This window comes from Leptopilina boulardi, unplaced genomic scaffold, assembly GCF_019393585.1.
Source record: "Leptopilina boulardi isolate dan_hultmark-lab unplaced genomic scaffold, ZJU_Lbou_2.1 LbouV2_172, whole genome shotgun sequence".
Lineage (NCBI taxonomy): Eukaryota > Metazoa > Arthropoda > Insecta > Hymenoptera > Figitidae > Leptopilina > Leptopilina boulardi.
Window position 1 is genome coordinate 893872 of NW_026137721.1, and position 18228 is coordinate 912099.

Consider the following 18228-nt stretch of genomic DNA (forward strand, 5'->3'; position numbering starts at 1 on the left):
TTTTTTTATCACTTTTCGTTGTAACCTTTCCATGAAACATTTTTTTTATAATATTTACTAGCACCTCTGACGGCCGCTAGCTTCTGTTCCTTTTTCAATTTTCATTTTATTTATTTCATTTAAAAAAATGATTTAATTTCTTCTTTTTCTTTTATTTCATATCGATTCAAAATGTAAAGAAAAAAACGAAGCTGAAGTACGCAACGTTTATATAAACGATTTTTAAAGAAATAATTTTTTAAAATGAAAAATTCTATAATTTTTTGCCTAAAAATTATTTTTTGTATAATTTGTTGATTAATGAAAACTACAAGAAATATTTTTTAGGCAAAAAATTATAGAATTTTTCATTGTAAAAAATTATTTCTTTAAAAATCGTTTATATAAACGTTGCGTACTTCAGCTTCGTAGAAAAAATGTATGAATGTGAAATAAGAGAGAGTTATTTACGCTATAATCTCTCATGCGCTAATCATTTTCAAAAAATTTCTTTGAAAACAATATTTTTTACTACCTACAGTTGTAATTATGTTCATTTTTGTTTTTTATAAATTATTTATTAATAACAAAGGAAAATAATATATTATATTATGTAAGTGTTATATTAAAATGAATTACATATTTTAAAATTATCGCGCGCTAATTATTGCGACCAATTAGGTGCGGCTTTAACTGAATAGGTTATGTTCATTTCCACAACGTAACAGCTGTTCTCTAATCTAAAAGGATAATATAAAAAACTTAAAGGAGATTCGAAATTTATTTCCACTTTGTGTAAAATAGTGTTGTAATGATTAATTTTTTGTATATATATGCAATTTAAACATTTTCAAAGTTTGTGTTTTTGATAAATAAGATTTATATATGCCCAAGAAGCACGTAATATATCCTCAATATCAAGGTAATATTACACGTGAGATTCGTAATATAACGCTGTAATATTACAGTAATCTTACAGTGATCTTAAAATGTCCGCCTCAAGGTAATATTACCGGAAATATTACTGTAATATTAATGGTAATATTACTGTAATATTAACGGTAATATTACAGTAATATTACAGTAATATTACAGTAATATTACAGACTGATTTGAGTTATTCATAAAGCATAAAAAAACGTAAATATATTATAAGTCAATTTGGCTTGTTGGTAAAACTCTGGACTCGTGTGCTTTGAGTTCGGGGTTCGATTCCCTGGATGGGTAGATTTTTTTTGTAAAGAAATATTCCCATAATATTACTGTAATATTCTCTTGTAATATTACCTTAATATTACGGTATAATATTACTGCAATATTACTGTAATATTACCTTAATATTAGCGCGTAATATTACAGTAACATTACCGGTAATATTACCTTGAGGCGGACATTTTAAGATCACTGTAAGATTACTGTAATATTACAACGTTATATTACGAATATTATATGTAATATTACCTTGATATTGAGGTTATATTACGTGCTTCTTGGGTGTAATATAAAATTTAAATATTAGCGCTTATTTTTGACGAAATCAACTTCAGCTCCACCTGTACATTTCAAATCTAGAGATATGTTTCACCCTTTTATTAAGATTTTACATTCCTCATGCTTTTAATTAAAAGTTCAATTTTTTCGAGAGTTTTCGATATATCCATTCGACCTTTTTATGTCATGTATTTTTTTTAGAAAGGATTAAAAAAAAACAACAATAAATAATGAAAAAAAATTGACTTTTTTTCTGTACCACCAAATAAATTGGTTTAAAGATCAAAATATTCCTTATTTTTCAAGCTTTAATACCGCACAAGAAAAATAATGTATAACAAAATAGTTAACTCACAATTTATTAAACAATGTTTATTTTCTTTTTTGTATTTTATTTATTGTGAAACGTCTGCTAAAGCTGCGCGCGACGTTCGGAAGTTGTCGTTGTCGTTATTTTGAGCAGAAATTCATTACACTAGCGTAGTAGAAAGCATGTTGTGCGAAAAGTGAGGTTATGTTGTCATTAAACGAAACGTAAAAATTTCTGGTTATCACATTGAATGGTTTTTAATTATCTACTTTGCAGTAAAAAATCATAAAAAAAATTTTTGAAGAATGAAAAACCTCACTTTTTACACAACATGTTTTTTTACTACGCTAGTGTAATGACTAGCTTCTGCTCAATAACGAGAATGACAACTTCCACACGTCGCGCGCAGCAATAGCAGACGTTTCACAATAAATAAAATACAAAAAGGAAAACAAACATTGTTTAATAAATTGTGAGTTAACTATTTTGAAATACATTATTTTTCTTGTGCGTTATTAAAGCTTAAAAAGTAAGAAAAATTTTGTTCTTTAAACCAATTTATTTGGTGGTGCAGAAAAAAAGTGAATAACCAAATACTTGATTAAACATTTTTTTCAGTTATTTCAGAACAAAAATTTTATTCATACAAATTAATATTTATTTGAATTAAAAAAAAAAATACATTATTGAATGAAATAATTTTCACAATTATGATTTAAAGCATTATTTATAAGATCCAATTACATATATTATTTGTTTTAAGTAATTTAAATTTGGATTCAAATTATTATTTATTAAATACGATAAAATAAAATATTTAGGTTTAGTATTTTTCTGACTATAGCATATAATAATCATTATAAATATTTTCTTCATATGTTTATTATGTTAGCGTCGTTTAGTTTTATTTTTGTGAAAAATTAGACGTTTTTTTTACTTTATATATATAAAATTTTCCATTTCTATATATTGGAATAATAATAATAAGAGCACAAAGAAAATATGTTCGATTTAAAAAAAATTGTCAACAAGAAATTTTTTGTCACTTTGATTCTGGGTGAAGAGGCTGATGCGTAATCGCATCAACTTCTGTTTGAATAAAGTTACAAAAATAGGAAACAAGGATAATCCATAAACCCGAAGGATAAAATCTATATGGTTGATAAAACTTTATGCATCATTTTTAATTTTTTTTTTTTTTCTATTGCACCCAATTATTATATTTGACGGTGAAGTTCACAAACGTTCATGATCAAAGATAAAAAAAAATTTCATTTTCAAAATAATAATAAATTCAAGAAACGTTGCAAACCTTTTTTTTTAAACAAAAAATTATAATAATTTTCACAGAAATTTTTCTTCTAATACTTTTTAATAAATATATAATTTATTTTAACGCAAAAAATTCAATGAAATACTCATATTTGTAAAAAGGGGGGGAAAAAAATGAAAAGAAATCCACAAAATAACACTCATTGTAAATAGTCGAAAGAAAAGTGTATATATAAAAGTTAATTTTATAAAAGGTGTCCCAGCATCTCTTCTCTACAGGGAGAATAATTGATTTTATAAAAATATACGTCACATAAAACTCTTTCTTGTGTCTTACATTATTTTTCATGCGTCGTCATCTTTTTTTTTCTCCTTTTGCTTTATACTTTTTATGCAGAGACTGTCATAAAAAAAACACCGAGAAGAAGAGAGAAAGAGAGAGAGAATAAAAATGTTTAATAATAGTTTGCAAAATATCCGGAGCAGAAGAAAATATGTTTCTTTCTTTTATCAAAAATACCAAAACAATGAAGAGAAAATTGAAATTTTTTTTTTTCCATTACTTTGTTCATTTACATTTTTTTCATGTGAATTTGCAAAAAAAAAAAATAAAAATTTGACGAAATTGAAATATTGTTAAATTGAAATTAAATAAAATAAACAAGCACACATAGATGAGCCAAAAGTTTTGAACGTTCAAATGAACAAAAATTTTTTTTTTACAATTTCTTTAAGTACGAATTTTATTATAAAATATTGTTTTAAAAATCTAAAAAGAAGTTATTTAATTTACTGTTTTAATTTACATTGAAATCATAATTTTAATAATTTATAGATGGAAAAAAATATTTCGTTCATTTGAACGTTCAAAACTTTTGGCTCATACACATATAGAAATTTGTAATTTAATTAATTTTATTTAATTAATAAAATAATTAACTAATTGATCAACCTCAAATTTCAAAAGATAAACATTTATTTTTTTATTATTTGTTTTTACAAAACTGTTTATATAATATCCAATTTACAAATTTTAATTTATATATAATTTCAATTTAACTAATTTAATTAATTAATCTCTAAATTTCAATGTAAATTATATTTAATTTTTCAAATTTTTTTTTTATATATAAACTGCTTTTAATAAACATATAATATCTCTAAAATAACGATTTCTCTTGCCTTTAAAATTTCATTTAAATATCAAGTCTTTCTTTCCACTTGAAAAACTTTCTATTTTTAAAAAAGAAAAAGGAAAAAAAAAAAAAATTTAGCGAAAAAGAAAAAAAAAATTGAAATTCAGCTGCTAATTTTTGAAAAAGAAAAAAATAGCATCGATAAACAGATTTTCTTGACTTTCAACGACAATTAGTGGATCTTGGCATCAAAAGTACCAACGATGTTGGTTTTATATAAAAGGGCTTGTTTGAAAAAGGAGAAAATTCAGTCCATTTTTTTCATTCAAAGGCGTTTGTGACCTACTTTTATAAGAGTTCTTGTGTTAAGCTCAAAAGTTGAAGAAAGTAAAACAATGTAAAAAAAAAATTATTATAAATTACTTGACAAGTACTTTTTGTTATTAAAATTTTTTTTTTCTCAGTTCCATTGATATTCATAAACTATTGGTACAAAATTTATATATAAATCTCATGGTTAAATATTTTAAAATAATATAAATAAATAAATTACATTCTACTTTTTATAATTATTATTAATAAATAAAAATAAAAATTTAAATTGAATTAATAAATTACAAAATTCTACTTTCTACAAATATTATTAATAATTAATAAATAAAAATAAAATACAAAAATTCTCCGAAACAATCATATTTTTTTATCAAAATGTCCCGAATTTATTATATTACTCGTATTTTAATTATTATTATTATTATTATTATTATTATACTACAATGAAAAAAACATTTATTTGATTCAAATAATCGATTACTTGACTATTAACAAATAATTATTTATTTATGTTAAATAATTATTATTTTTATTAATTAAGTAATATTGGTTTCAAATACAAAAATTTCTAATCTAAATACAATTTATTTAATTAAAATATAAAAATGATTTGGTTCAAGTAAATATTTATTTGAAAATAGTCAAGTAACCGAATATTTGAATCGAATTTTTTTTTCACTGTATGTTATTACGTTTATTCTTCTTGACAAATTATAAAACAAAAAAATAATAATTAAAATACCTAAATAATAAAATAAATAAATTTTTGCAGGCAATATTTTTAACAAAAAATAGAAAAAAAGAGAGAGAAAGAGAGAGAGAGAGAGAGAGGAAAATACATGTGTATTTTAAGTTTGGAAAAACAAACAAAATAGCAAGTATAATAATAGCTATAATATGTACCCAGCTATATACTCAAGTCGAGTGTCAACACTTAAAAAAAAAAAAAAAAAGAGAGAAAAAAAAATGAAAAACAGGTTGTAACGACTTTAAATCAAATGAAACGGATTACGATAGTCAAAGGGGTGGGTGGAGGGGGGGGGGTGAAAACTAAAATAAAAAAAGGGGGAAAAAAATTAAAAGGCCCTTTACATTCTCTATACACATTGGCCTTCTCTCTTTTCTTTCTTTTTCTCGCAAACGACCCTCTCTTCACCCCCCCCACCCTCCCCTTCTTGCATCCTCTCTCGGGCTTTCGAGCACCCTACCATCCCACCCTCACGATCAATGCTCGCAAGAGCCACGGATGCGCGCGCTCTTTTCTCTTCGCATGCGGTTCTCTCTTTTCTTCACCGTGAAATTTTATCCAATTTTCCAAAAAAAAAAAAAAAAAAATTAAAAAAAAAACAAAAACAGTTTTTTAAAAAATAAAATCCAAAAAACAAAATCTCATTATAATATAAAATTGGTAGTTAATTTTCAATGTCAAATAAAACCAAAAGTTGAAATTTCAGATTCGTTTGTTTTGGAAAGAGAGAATTTTTTTTTTTCCTTTTTTCGATTTTCTTATTGAGATCGACATTATAAGCTGCTCTCAAAGAGGAATGCGTGAGCAGAGATAAATTTAACTCTATATAAGAAGGTCGTGTGGGCAAAAATGGCAAAGTTGATGAAAGTAAAGCAACAGCTATAAAAGGGGTAGTTTTTGAATACCTGACGCGAGTTGTACCTACCCCGTTGATAAAGCCCTTTCTGTTCCCCCACCCCTCTCTCTTTCTCTCTTTCTGACCCACTAAACGCAACTTTTCTCCCTCTCATATTCTCTCGCTCTCTCGCGCACATTTCAGCACGAATACCAACCACCCTTTGCTTTGAGACCAGACACAACACTGAATGAGCACTTTCCATTCATCCACGTTGGAGGTCAGCCAGTTTTACCTTGCAGAGTGCAACCAAGGTCCGGGGAATGCCTATTCCTATATATTTCTCATTTATATATTACATATTGTCATTCCCATTAATAATTATTGATGCCATCAGTGTTACTAATAAACTTTTAAATATGATGCCACTTTTACATTCATGCCCGCATGTGAGATTTTCATTCAAAAATTGTTTTTTTTTCAAATTTTTATGAAAAATATAAGAAAATACATATATTTTTTGATTTGATAAAAGAGAGATTTCATTATATATATTTCGACTAAAGTCGTTGCCGACTAATTTTAAAAAATTATAAAGAGCGTATGATTATCCTATAAAAATTATTAATTAGAATTTTCAACAAATTTAATTGGATATATATAATTATTTTTTTTAGACAAATTAACATTTTTGACAGAATTTCTTTTTATATACTTGACTGAATTCTTATGTATCGAATTTATATTGTACAGAATTCTTCAAACACCGAATTTTTATTTGTCCCCACGTGAAAAAGTTCCCGGGAATTGACCACCGGAAATTCTTGCGGAAATTCCGTTTGGAAATTCCGATACATTTTTTTCATATAATTTAGCACAAGAACTCTGTTTTTCAACATAACTGAATTAAAAGTCTAGAAGTCGGTTACTGAATCATTTAGTGAAATTTTCACTGAAAATCAGTCATATATCACTGATTTCCAGTGAAAATTTCACTAAATGAATCAGTCAATCTGTATTATCGGTAATGGGTAAAACAGATTGACTGATTCATTTAGTAAAATTTTCACTGGAAATCAGTGATATATGACTGATTTTCAGTGAAAATTTCACTAAATGATTCAGTAACCGACTTCTAAGCTATTTCACCATACAGTGAAATTTCACTGATTCAAATTAAGAGAGTAAGTTTCCATATTTTTACCTAATATTAATTCATGTCCAGTTTATCTTTTGTCAACTTTTTTAGAGAAATTAACCAAATTTTGTAAAAATCTATAACGAAAAATTTTCCGAGAGTCAACCTTTATTATGTCACGTTATTTCTTGAAATTTTCTTCAGAGAATATATAAAAACTCTAAAATTCGACAACGAGAAAGTTCTCGAGTATCAAACTAATGTGCATATTATATATAAATGCTATTTTGTCAAATTGTTTAACTTTATATTTTGTAAAATCAATTTATTTTTATTTTTCGCTAACGCTTTTGGGCATGTTGACTTATTTTTGTAAAAATTTGCTACTAGGAAGTCCCCAAATATTTACCCATTGTGCTGTTTTTTATTTGGTGAAAAATTAATGAGTACAATTATTTATTGATAAGAAGATGCAAATTCGTCAGAAAAAAAAAATTCTATGACGTAATTCAATTAATTATATAACAATATATTGTTATATAATTAATTGAATTACGTCTCGTTGTCGAATTTTAGAGTTTTTATATTCTCTGAAGAAAATTTCAAGAAATAACGTGACATAATAAAGGTTGACTCTCGGAAAATTTTTTGTTATAGATATTTACAAAATTTGGTTAATTTCTCTAAAAAAGTTGACAAAAGGTAAACTGGACATAAATTAATATTAAGTAAAAATATGGAAACTTATAATATTTTGAAATACACTTTTGCTCTTTCAATTATTATAAAATAATGTAAATTTAAAAACTATTGCATTTAATTTGACGCATTTTAAATTTGGCACCATTATCTATACATGGCTGGCATTTATGCCTGTCAATTCTCAAGTTCCGAATCTAAAATTTTTGTTTGATTAGTTTCATAAATAGTAAAAACAAAACGACTTCAATAAATTTTTCTTAAGTGCAATGTATAAAATGTGTTTGTTCATCATAAACAATAATTTTAATTCAGTTATGTTGAAAAACAGAGTTCTTGTGCTAAATTATATGAAAAAAATGTATCGGAATTTCCGCAAGAATTTCCGGTGGTCAATTCCCGGGAACTTTTTCCCGAAATTGCAAATGGCCGAACGCAGTCGATTTCGGCGCGATTTTCTAAAATCCACCAATCACGATTTTCTTGACAAATAAAAATTCGGCGTTTCAAGAATTCTGTACAATATAAATTCGATACATAAGAATTCTGTCAAATATAAAAAGAAATTCTGTCAAATGCGTTAATTCGAAAAATGAAAATTCGTCTAAAAAAATAATTATCCTATCTAATAAAATTATTTAAAATGAAAATTTTAACTAATGATTTTTATGGGATAATCATGTGCCTCAATTATAATTCTTTGGAGGAATGATTTTAATGAAATCAAGATAACAAAATGAAAAGAATTTTATTAAAATTTTTATTATTTTTTGTAAAATATGAATTTTAAGTATATGAGGTGGTGGAAATTGTCAAGAGAACATGCAATTTACCATGAAAAAACAAAAAAAAAAATTGAAATGTATTAAGAATGACTAAATTTATTTTTATAACTTGATAGAAGCAATTAAAGATAAAAAATAATAAATAAAATATGATTTTAAAATTCATATGTAAAATAACGTAATTTTGCGATTTTTATCCATTAATTGTAAGAAAGGAAAATCATTTAATGAAATAAAAACTAAATATATAGTACTTGTGATTAACTTTTAATTTTTCTCAGCACTGTTTTTCTTTCATCTTAATAAAAATAAAATTTTAAGCAATTGAAATTAGTACTTTGATGATTTTCATGATTTTTAAACGTTAACAACTTTCTTACAGAAAAATAAAAAATCACGAAACTTGGGGAATATCTCAATGGTCACTCTCAATACACGCACTCAAAAAGTTTCGCTTAGTAGACAAAGCTTGTTTTCGAGATAATGAAGTTTAACAAAATTGGCTGGAATCTGGAATCCTGGTCGGGATCCGACCAGGGCCATGGTAATTTGCCCGAACTTAATAGTAATTGTAATTTTCAATAAATTATAATTATTTATCTCTAATTGATAAATAAAACAATAAAATTAATCAATATTATTTTATTTTATGAATCTGCATTTAAACAAACACCTTATAAAAAAAATGAAATAAAAGTTGAAAAAAATTATTTGAATAATTGTTTCCTTGGTTCTCTAAATCTGAATTAGTAAAAATGTTTACTAATTTAAATTAGTGACTCACTTTTTACTTATGAATTAGTAAAATTTTACTAATTATTAGTAACTTTTACTAACAATTAGTAAAATTTAACTAATTCTAAAGCAAAAAGTGAGTCACTAATTTAAATTAGTAAATATTTTTACTAATTCAGATTTAGAGAGTAAATCCATATTTTACAAAAAAATTTTTAAAAAAATTCTTTTCATTTCGTGATCTTGATTTCATTAAAATCATTCTTAATTCTTGATTTAAGAAATGTTTCTTATTTTAAGAATATTATATTCAAATTTTACCCCCACAGCACCTAAACTTTCCTAAAGATTTATTTGAAATGTTCGGAATATTTAATTGCAATGATTAGTTAAAATTGTGTAAAAATTTAAATGTCCCGATTAAATAAATGTTTAGTGTGAAACTTTCCTGAACATTTATTCAAGTGGGACATTTAAATCTTTACACAATTTTCATTAAACATTGCAATTAAATATTCCGAACATTTCAAATAAATCTTTAGGAAATCTTTAGGAAAGTTTCGGTGCTGTGGGGGGTAAGAATAAAAAGCATATGGGAAATATTCTTAAATATGCGCCATAGATGATATTTTTAAAATTAGAATATAATTTTTTCAGTGATACACTACTCAATTTGAAACACATCGAAAATGAAACTCCTCAAAGTTTATTATACTTTTTAGAAGTCGCTGAAACCGAATCCGATGATGATTTTACCCCATCAAGTTAGGATTTTGACATAACCTCAAAAAACTTACATAGGAATATAAAAAATAGAAAAATAAACAATAATCCAAATCTCAGATTCACGCAATGTTTATTATACATTTTTATGGAGTGGTTGAAACCGAATACGATGATGATTTTACCCCATCAAGTTAGGATTTTGACATAACCTCATAAAACCTTAACAGAAACACAAAAAAGGAAGATGTTCATTTTACCCCATCACGTACAAATTTTGAAATAGCCTCAAAAAACTTACAGAGGTACAAAAATAAAAAATAATTCAACTCTGGGTTGCAGGCAATATTTATTATAGGATTTTGTTGTTTCTGAAACCGAATCCGCTGCCAAAATTTTTCTGAAGGTATCAATTCAGCTTGCAATGTTTTGCTCCCCATAAGTGGTATCAACTTGATCCGCATTATTTTGATTAGGGGTCATTCAAGTATTACGTAAGCATCTAAGGGGGAAGGAGGGATTCCTCAGTTGTTTACGCACCATACAAAATTCTTATTTTTTCCATTACAATATGCTTATTTGGGGGGGAGGGTGTCTAAAACCCTTGAAAATATGCTTACGTAATACTTGAATGGCCCCTTGTAAGAAATGATACGAAAATTGGGATCATTTTTTTTATTCCTAAAATTGATATCAAAGTACAAATATCTCATGGACGCGTTATACAGTTACTGACAAGTTTATGAATTGATTTCCTAATTTCACTATATTTTTGACTATGTCGAAAATAATATAATTTTTGTATTATAATGTAAAACAAAAGAAAAATTGTATAAAATAAACAGGGGACTAAAAAAACACTTTTATGAAGATAAAGTAGAATATACACTAATTTGATGGTTATTGTCACAACATATATATTATTTAAAATTAGCATATTTTTTGATATTTAAAATTAGTTTTTTAATCCCAATGATTATTGAAACCACAATCAATCACAAAATAATTATGAGCAACATTGTTTTGAATTCCAAGGTAGAATTATTTTTCTATTTTTTGTGCTCCTGTAAATTTTTTTGAGATTATGTCAAAATCCAGACTTGATGGGGTAAAATGGACAGCAGATTCGGTTTCAGCGATATAATAATTACCGGACTTAAATAACACGCTAGACTTAATGTATTGTTCATTTTGATTAAAAACTGCTTGTAATCGCGTAATAAAGTAAAATATATATTTTAGGTTAGAAAAATTAAAACTTGCTTTAACAGCAGAAACGGTACTGCTAATTTAAATGCTAAATTTCAAAAAAATTACTAAATATTCGCAACGAAAAAGAAAATCTTTCTAATATTGTTGAAATATGGAAAAATTATTTGTAATTCAAAATCACTTAGCAAATGATGTCAAGTTAGAAATCTGAAATTCCGTCCAAGATATCATTATATGAGTTACTTGAAGTTTTTCGTTTACAAAACTCAAAATAAATTGCAACAAAAATAAATCCAAGTTTTCTCTGTTATCGCGATCACCTATCCTAAAATTAATTATTTTACATATACAACCATCATCGTTACGAGACCATTCTCTAAAAACAAAAAAATTCATTTATACATTTTGTCCATTTCGCGATATACTGCGTGCTTTGATTTTGTTTTCAAATACAAACAGTCTCGACGTAGATTGGCAAAAAAAAAAGAAAAAAAAATACCTTTGAAATTTTGACCGAGGCGAATGGAAACCGCACTTTGGGTTCATTAAAATTACAAATAGGTACAAGACTTTATAAAAAAAAAATAACTGAAAAAAAGATACATAAAGTTAACTATACATCGTTAGTTGATTTTTTTGTGAGTGAATTATGACACGATCTGAAGAAAGAAACCTAAGAAGCTAAAAATTATAGGTTATATGTTTATGATAGTTTAAAATGAAAATAAAAAAATTAACTAAACTATCCAAAATATTCAATAAAAACTAATTTTCATTTTACACTGAAAAAAAAACTAGTAGGTTTTACTACTTTTTAACTATACTCTGAGTAGTACAATAGGTCCTCAACTGAATTTAAACGGTTCTATTAACTATATAAAAATAGTTAAACCAATTAAAAATGTAATTGGTAGAATGACATTTTGTGATTGTATTAACTCATTTTAAAAATGTTAAAACAACTCAAGATGTGAGTAGTAGATTTTACTATACTTAAAGTGGTTCAATAGGCCTTAAGAACATTTTTTTGTAGAATTAATAAATCTTTTGCAATTGAAACTACTACTTTAAGTAGTAGATTTTACTACGCTCGCTATCCGATACCTTAACCGACTAACCACGCACGCTCGCTATGACAGTCTGCAAACTACTCGAAGACTACTTTCTGCTTGTCCAATTGGTAATTTAACTATTTAAAGTAGTCATTTTTACTACTTTTATTAGTTGCTATAACTATCCTTTTTAAGTTTTGACTTGTCAATTTTGCATCTTTTAATTATATTATAAGTTGTTTAATTGCATAGTGCAGTAAAATCTACTACTTAAAGTGATAGTTTTAATTGCAAAGAATTTTTTAATTCTACGTCATAAATGTTCTTAAAGCCTATTGTACCACTTTGAGTAGTAAAATCTACTACTTAAAGTAGTAGTTTTAACTGGAAACGATTTGTAAATTCTACATCAAGAATTTTATTGAAGCCTATAAAATCATAGAAATTAATAAAAAAAATTGACTACTCAAAAAGCAGTTATATTAATTAAAGAAAATAATTCCTTTTACTACTTTTCATATAACTGGTGAATAGTAGTTGGATTTACTACTCTTCAAATTTTCAGTTGACTACAATTCCACTTGTTTTTACTACCTTAAGAAAGTTAATTTTACTACCGATCTGTAGTTGTACTTTAACTACATATTTACGTAAAATCAACTATTACTTATTAACATCTTAAAAACAGTTACATTAACTACATCAACATGATTAGATTAACTAAAAAAGTAGTTATTTTAACTACTTTCTAGTCAACTATAGTTGAATTTCTCGGCAACATTTTTTTCAGTGTACATACACGAATTGAAAAATTGAATTGTCATTGACTATAATTGGACTGTTAATAAAATACTCCAACAAATTTGGTTTGTGTAGTTGCAATTCGAAATTGATGTGATTACAGTAAAATTATGGACAGAATAAAAAATGTATTTTCACAATAATTTGTTAGTTCTAACAATCCGCTTATTAGATTTAAAAATTCCTTTTTTTCCATATTAATTATAAAAGCAACTTTTAATTAAGGTAAAAATATCGTGAACATAATTTATAATTTTTTTTTTGCTTTTGAGATCCAATTTCTTCCGTATTTGAAATTCCTCTGAAAATTCCTTACAAGTATCCTATGTAGGATCCTTCTCAGGCAAAAATTTCTGTTATTAGCCAATATTAACAACAGGCGTTTAATATACATTTCACTGGTGCTGGTGCTCATTAAAAAAATTCAACATATAGAATAGAATTTTAAATATATTATTAACTATTAATAAATGTCACATTTTTGCATGTAAAAATATTTATAAATTTTTTAATAATTAATAATATTAATGATTTTATATGACGCATGAATAATAAGTTTTAAAAATTGTTAGAATGTTTATTTGATAGAATTTTTTTTTTGTAACAAATTTTTATTTCTTCAAATTATTATTTTGCAGAATTTGTACGAATTTATAATTTTATAAAATTTCCATATAATCGATTCTTCATTTACTATAGAAGTTTTACTTAACCAAAAAATCATTGAACAGAATTTCTAATTGATGGAATTCTCATTTGTCCGAAATTGCAATAATATATAGCAGAACAAACAATCGACAGAAAGATTTCGACGCAATTTTTAAAAGTAACCATAATTACAATTTTATGGATAATTTTTAATAAACTGATAAAAAAAATCATTTATATGGAGTATTCCTTTTAAGATATTAATGCGTGGATAATAAATTTTTATTATAATGAAATTATTCTCTTTTTTGGCCAATAAAAGAATTTCATTGCAATAACATATTAAATCTGTTTTTGTTATTAACAGAAAATAAATTTATTATACTAAATCTGCAAAAAAAAAGTAGTAAAACTTTCGACAGAAAAACGGCAATATAACCCAGTGAACTCTGATGTATCTCGAATGAGAAGCCAGACTGTCACTAAAACATGTTTTCAATTTTAGACAATTCTTTTTTTTTTTAATATTTACGCATTTTCGCCTATCAATATTTCATACACAATATATTTATAGGCGTATAAACTGTAATTGCAATAAAAGTATCACTAATTAAAAATAATAATAATAATAATAGTATTAATAATTTTTGTCACATACTGTCAAAAATATATAGCTAATTAAATAAATTAGCGATAAAATACGGCACTAACTTTTTTCAAAAAGTTTTAATAAAAACTATTACATATTGATGTTTAACTCCAAAATATTCAATAAAATCTATTTTTGATTTTGCCCAATTATAAAAAAGAACTTTTTTTATGAAGGTAAAACTATCACTAAACATAACCTAAAATTTTTGGGAGTTTAGATACCTGTTGGTCGCGCAGCGTCACATATATATCAAATAATTTGAAAAGTAACATAAATTTTTTCATAAGAGTTAACAGTTTTTGACCTTATATTAATAATAAATACGTAAAATAAATATTTTGTATATAAAGCATAACACAGGTCAACACTGATTTTGATGCGGAAAATATCAATGCTGTTTCTGATTGGTTTTTTCATGCAAATTACGAATCCATAAGTGAAAAGTCTTCATCTTTATAGCTATAGTTTTAGAGAAAAATTCGGTTAAAGAAACAAAAGATGCTAGGACCTTCTACTTGGGCTCAAATTAAAGCTTGAACTATTGACTACAAATCCTAAAAAGTACATATACGGAAAAAAATTTGTTGCATCAGATGCGCAATCTATGGTAGAACTGTTGTATAGGGCAACTGTTATCTTGATTTGGTGCATCAAAAGCACTACAAGAGACATAGATTTCCCCAAACCAGGATAACTGATGTCCGTTTTTAAAGTACAAGATTTTTTTTAACTAATCAGTATAACCGGTGAACCAACATTTTTTCCATATACCTTCACCGTAAACTTCGTCATTGGTAGCTAATTTTAAATGATGTTTACAAAGTTTTATTATCTCTAGTGGTAAAACAAAAAGTATAATAGAACCTTTTAATTTAGCTTAAATTAAAACTTAAACTTTCACCTAATATCCTTGAAAATTACATTTTTCACCATTAACCTCAAAGTCATTGAGAGTTATTGTTTAAACTAAAAAAACTGATTATTACAAAGTTTTAGTATCTCCCAAGCAAAAATTTCTGTCAAACGCCGATATTAACAACAGGCGCAATCATGCACCAATACTGGCTGGCCGACAGTTGGCTTACCAGTATTGGTTCAGTACTGATATGGATTAAATTCTGTGCTGTGCCAATGCTGCAAGCCAATACCGGCATGCCAGTATTTTCCAATACTGTGCCAGTATTATTGAGACAGTAATGGCAAACCAGTACTCGGTCAGTATTAATTCAATACCGAATGCCAGTATCCAGAAAAATTATCAAAATTGACCTCCATGAAGTTGACGTTGACGCTCAGCGTCGAAAATTATTTTTCACAGGACTAAAAATGTCAAATTATTTTTTTTTTAAATTTTCGGTCCAAATATGTAATGCCTTAGGAAATACTTTTTAAGGTATTATGTGAACCCAAAACATTTTTAAAAATCATTTGTTATTTTTGGTCCCGTGAAAAATAATTTTCGACGTTGAGCGTCGACGCCAACTTCATAGACGTGAAAATTGTGTATTTTTGTTGGTTAGAAATTAAATTTACATACATATTTTTTTTAAGATTATTTTAATACTTCTTTTCGATTACTGCAATGCGTTCGTTAACGGAATTATGAAATTTAAATTTAATATTAAAACTTTTTAATAAAAAAAATACATAATTAATAAAGTTCTCAAATTATTTTTCTTACACTGAAAAAATATATTTGAATCAAATAAACTCTATTTTAACCAATAATTTCATTCAATTACGGTAATTTAAAGAAATACAAATAAATAGGGGAATAGTGTCAGGGTTGGACACAGTTTTGGTTTTTTGTTTATAAATATTTTGTTTAGATAAATTCAGTCAATTGTGGTATATGGGTGGAAAGATCTACAAAAGAGGAACACTTTTGCTGTGGACCGTAAATTGATTGGTCTAAAATTAAAAAAGTTATAAACATTTAAAAAAAAAAAATCTAGTCAGGGTTGGACTTTTCAGTCAGGGTTGGACACTTTTTGAAAATCGAAACGCATTATTGGTAAAAACATAAAATAATATTTGTAATGTTTTTTATTCTTATTTTTTCATGTTTATCTTTACTTATTGTTTACAAATTGTAAAGCTTCATGGGTTTAAAAAAGGAATGAACTCAAATTACAAAAAATAACGCTTTATTGTTCCAAATAACTCAATGAAATGATGAACAAAATTTATACAATTTAAGTATTATTTTTCTAATATCTTTGGTACAATTTTGCACTGAAATATCAATAAAATAAAATTTATTTATAAATTGTGTCAAATTCATAATTAATATGGGTGTCCAACCCTAACTAGAAGCATCATTTTCGAATTGTGCTAACCATAAGCAGACATGTGTCGCGATTCGATTTTTCACTTTTTTTCTTCTTAAATTATGTACCCCACAATACATTCAATAAGCTTACCTTGCCGAATTCTTGCTTTTTTTACACATTTTTTAGGTTTATTCACAAGTCAAACAAAACTTTTTTTGTCTCTTCGATTGCACCGAAGTCACAGGAGACGCTACTTTTAATTCTCCAAAAATGTAATGCCACAAAAAGTTAGGTTACACTACTAGAAAATTCATCACGTACGCACACAGGTGGCGCTAGTGTTCTTATATAAAAAAAGCCAAGTGTCCAACCCTGACAATATTCCCTATATATTTTATAATATTTGAAGAAATTATTTGAATAATAAAATAAAGAGTAAAATGTTAATATAAAAAAATAACAATTTAAAAGTTATTATAATAATTTCTTATTATTAATAGTTAACGGTATGAGTCGGTTCTTCGATCCAGCTGCTCAATTAATGTAAAAAGCAAAAAGAACCCTGAATTTTGAATATCTACCAATGCTGGCTTATTACTGGTTACTATTATTTTGCCCGCACTGGCAAAATACAGAATTACTACTAAATTCCAGTATTGAACCAGTACTGAACGCCAGTACTAAGCCATTACTAATGACCAGTACTAATAAACGTTATCATCCCAAACATATGCCAGTATTGGTTCAATATTGGCGGTCAGTACTTTGCCAGTAATTGACAGTACTGGCGCAACAGTACTAGCTTGAGCTACAGTGCTGAAAGAAAAAGTGATGGCTTAAATTAAAGTTGAAAATTTTCATTACGATGCCCAAAAATTACATTCTTGCGCCATTAAATTCAAAGTGATTGATCACAATTTTTTGAAATCGTTAACTAGAGATAATCAAACTCCATAAAAATCATTTTTCAGGGATTAAAAAATGGCTACTAATGATTTTGAGTTGACAGTGGAGATATGTAATGTTTAGTATTTGTAAACGACAGTTCAAAAGCTCACATTTCAATTTCTACACGCGGATAGATGTATATTAAATTTAATAGAAGTGTGTATTAAAATTAATGAAAATGTATATATTAAATTTAAGTAGATGTTAAAATTTATTTATGTTTATATTTGCTTCATATAAAAAAAATATTAAATTTAATATAGATTTTTCTGACAGTATGTATATACATTGAAAATGAATCAAAATATTGTAAGCTCCAATCTGATGGCATTTATAGTGTTACGAGATGTTCGTCTTGCTTTATTGCTCGTTTTAAGAGAATGAAGTGAAACTAGTGATTGAATTTGAAAGACGAGACACTTCAATGAAAACTGTTATTTCTTGATCGTTATGATCGA

General features: G+C 26.1%; 1 protein-coding gene across 6 annotated transcripts in view; it reads right to left on the bottom strand.

Annotated features, from left to right (window-relative positions):
* The window catches only part of LOC127277611 (diacylglycerol kinase theta), an 89980-nt gene that overhangs the window by 64507 nt on the left and 7245 nt on the right, over positions 1-18228 (bottom strand). The gene's annotated exons all lie outside the window — the stretch shown is intronic.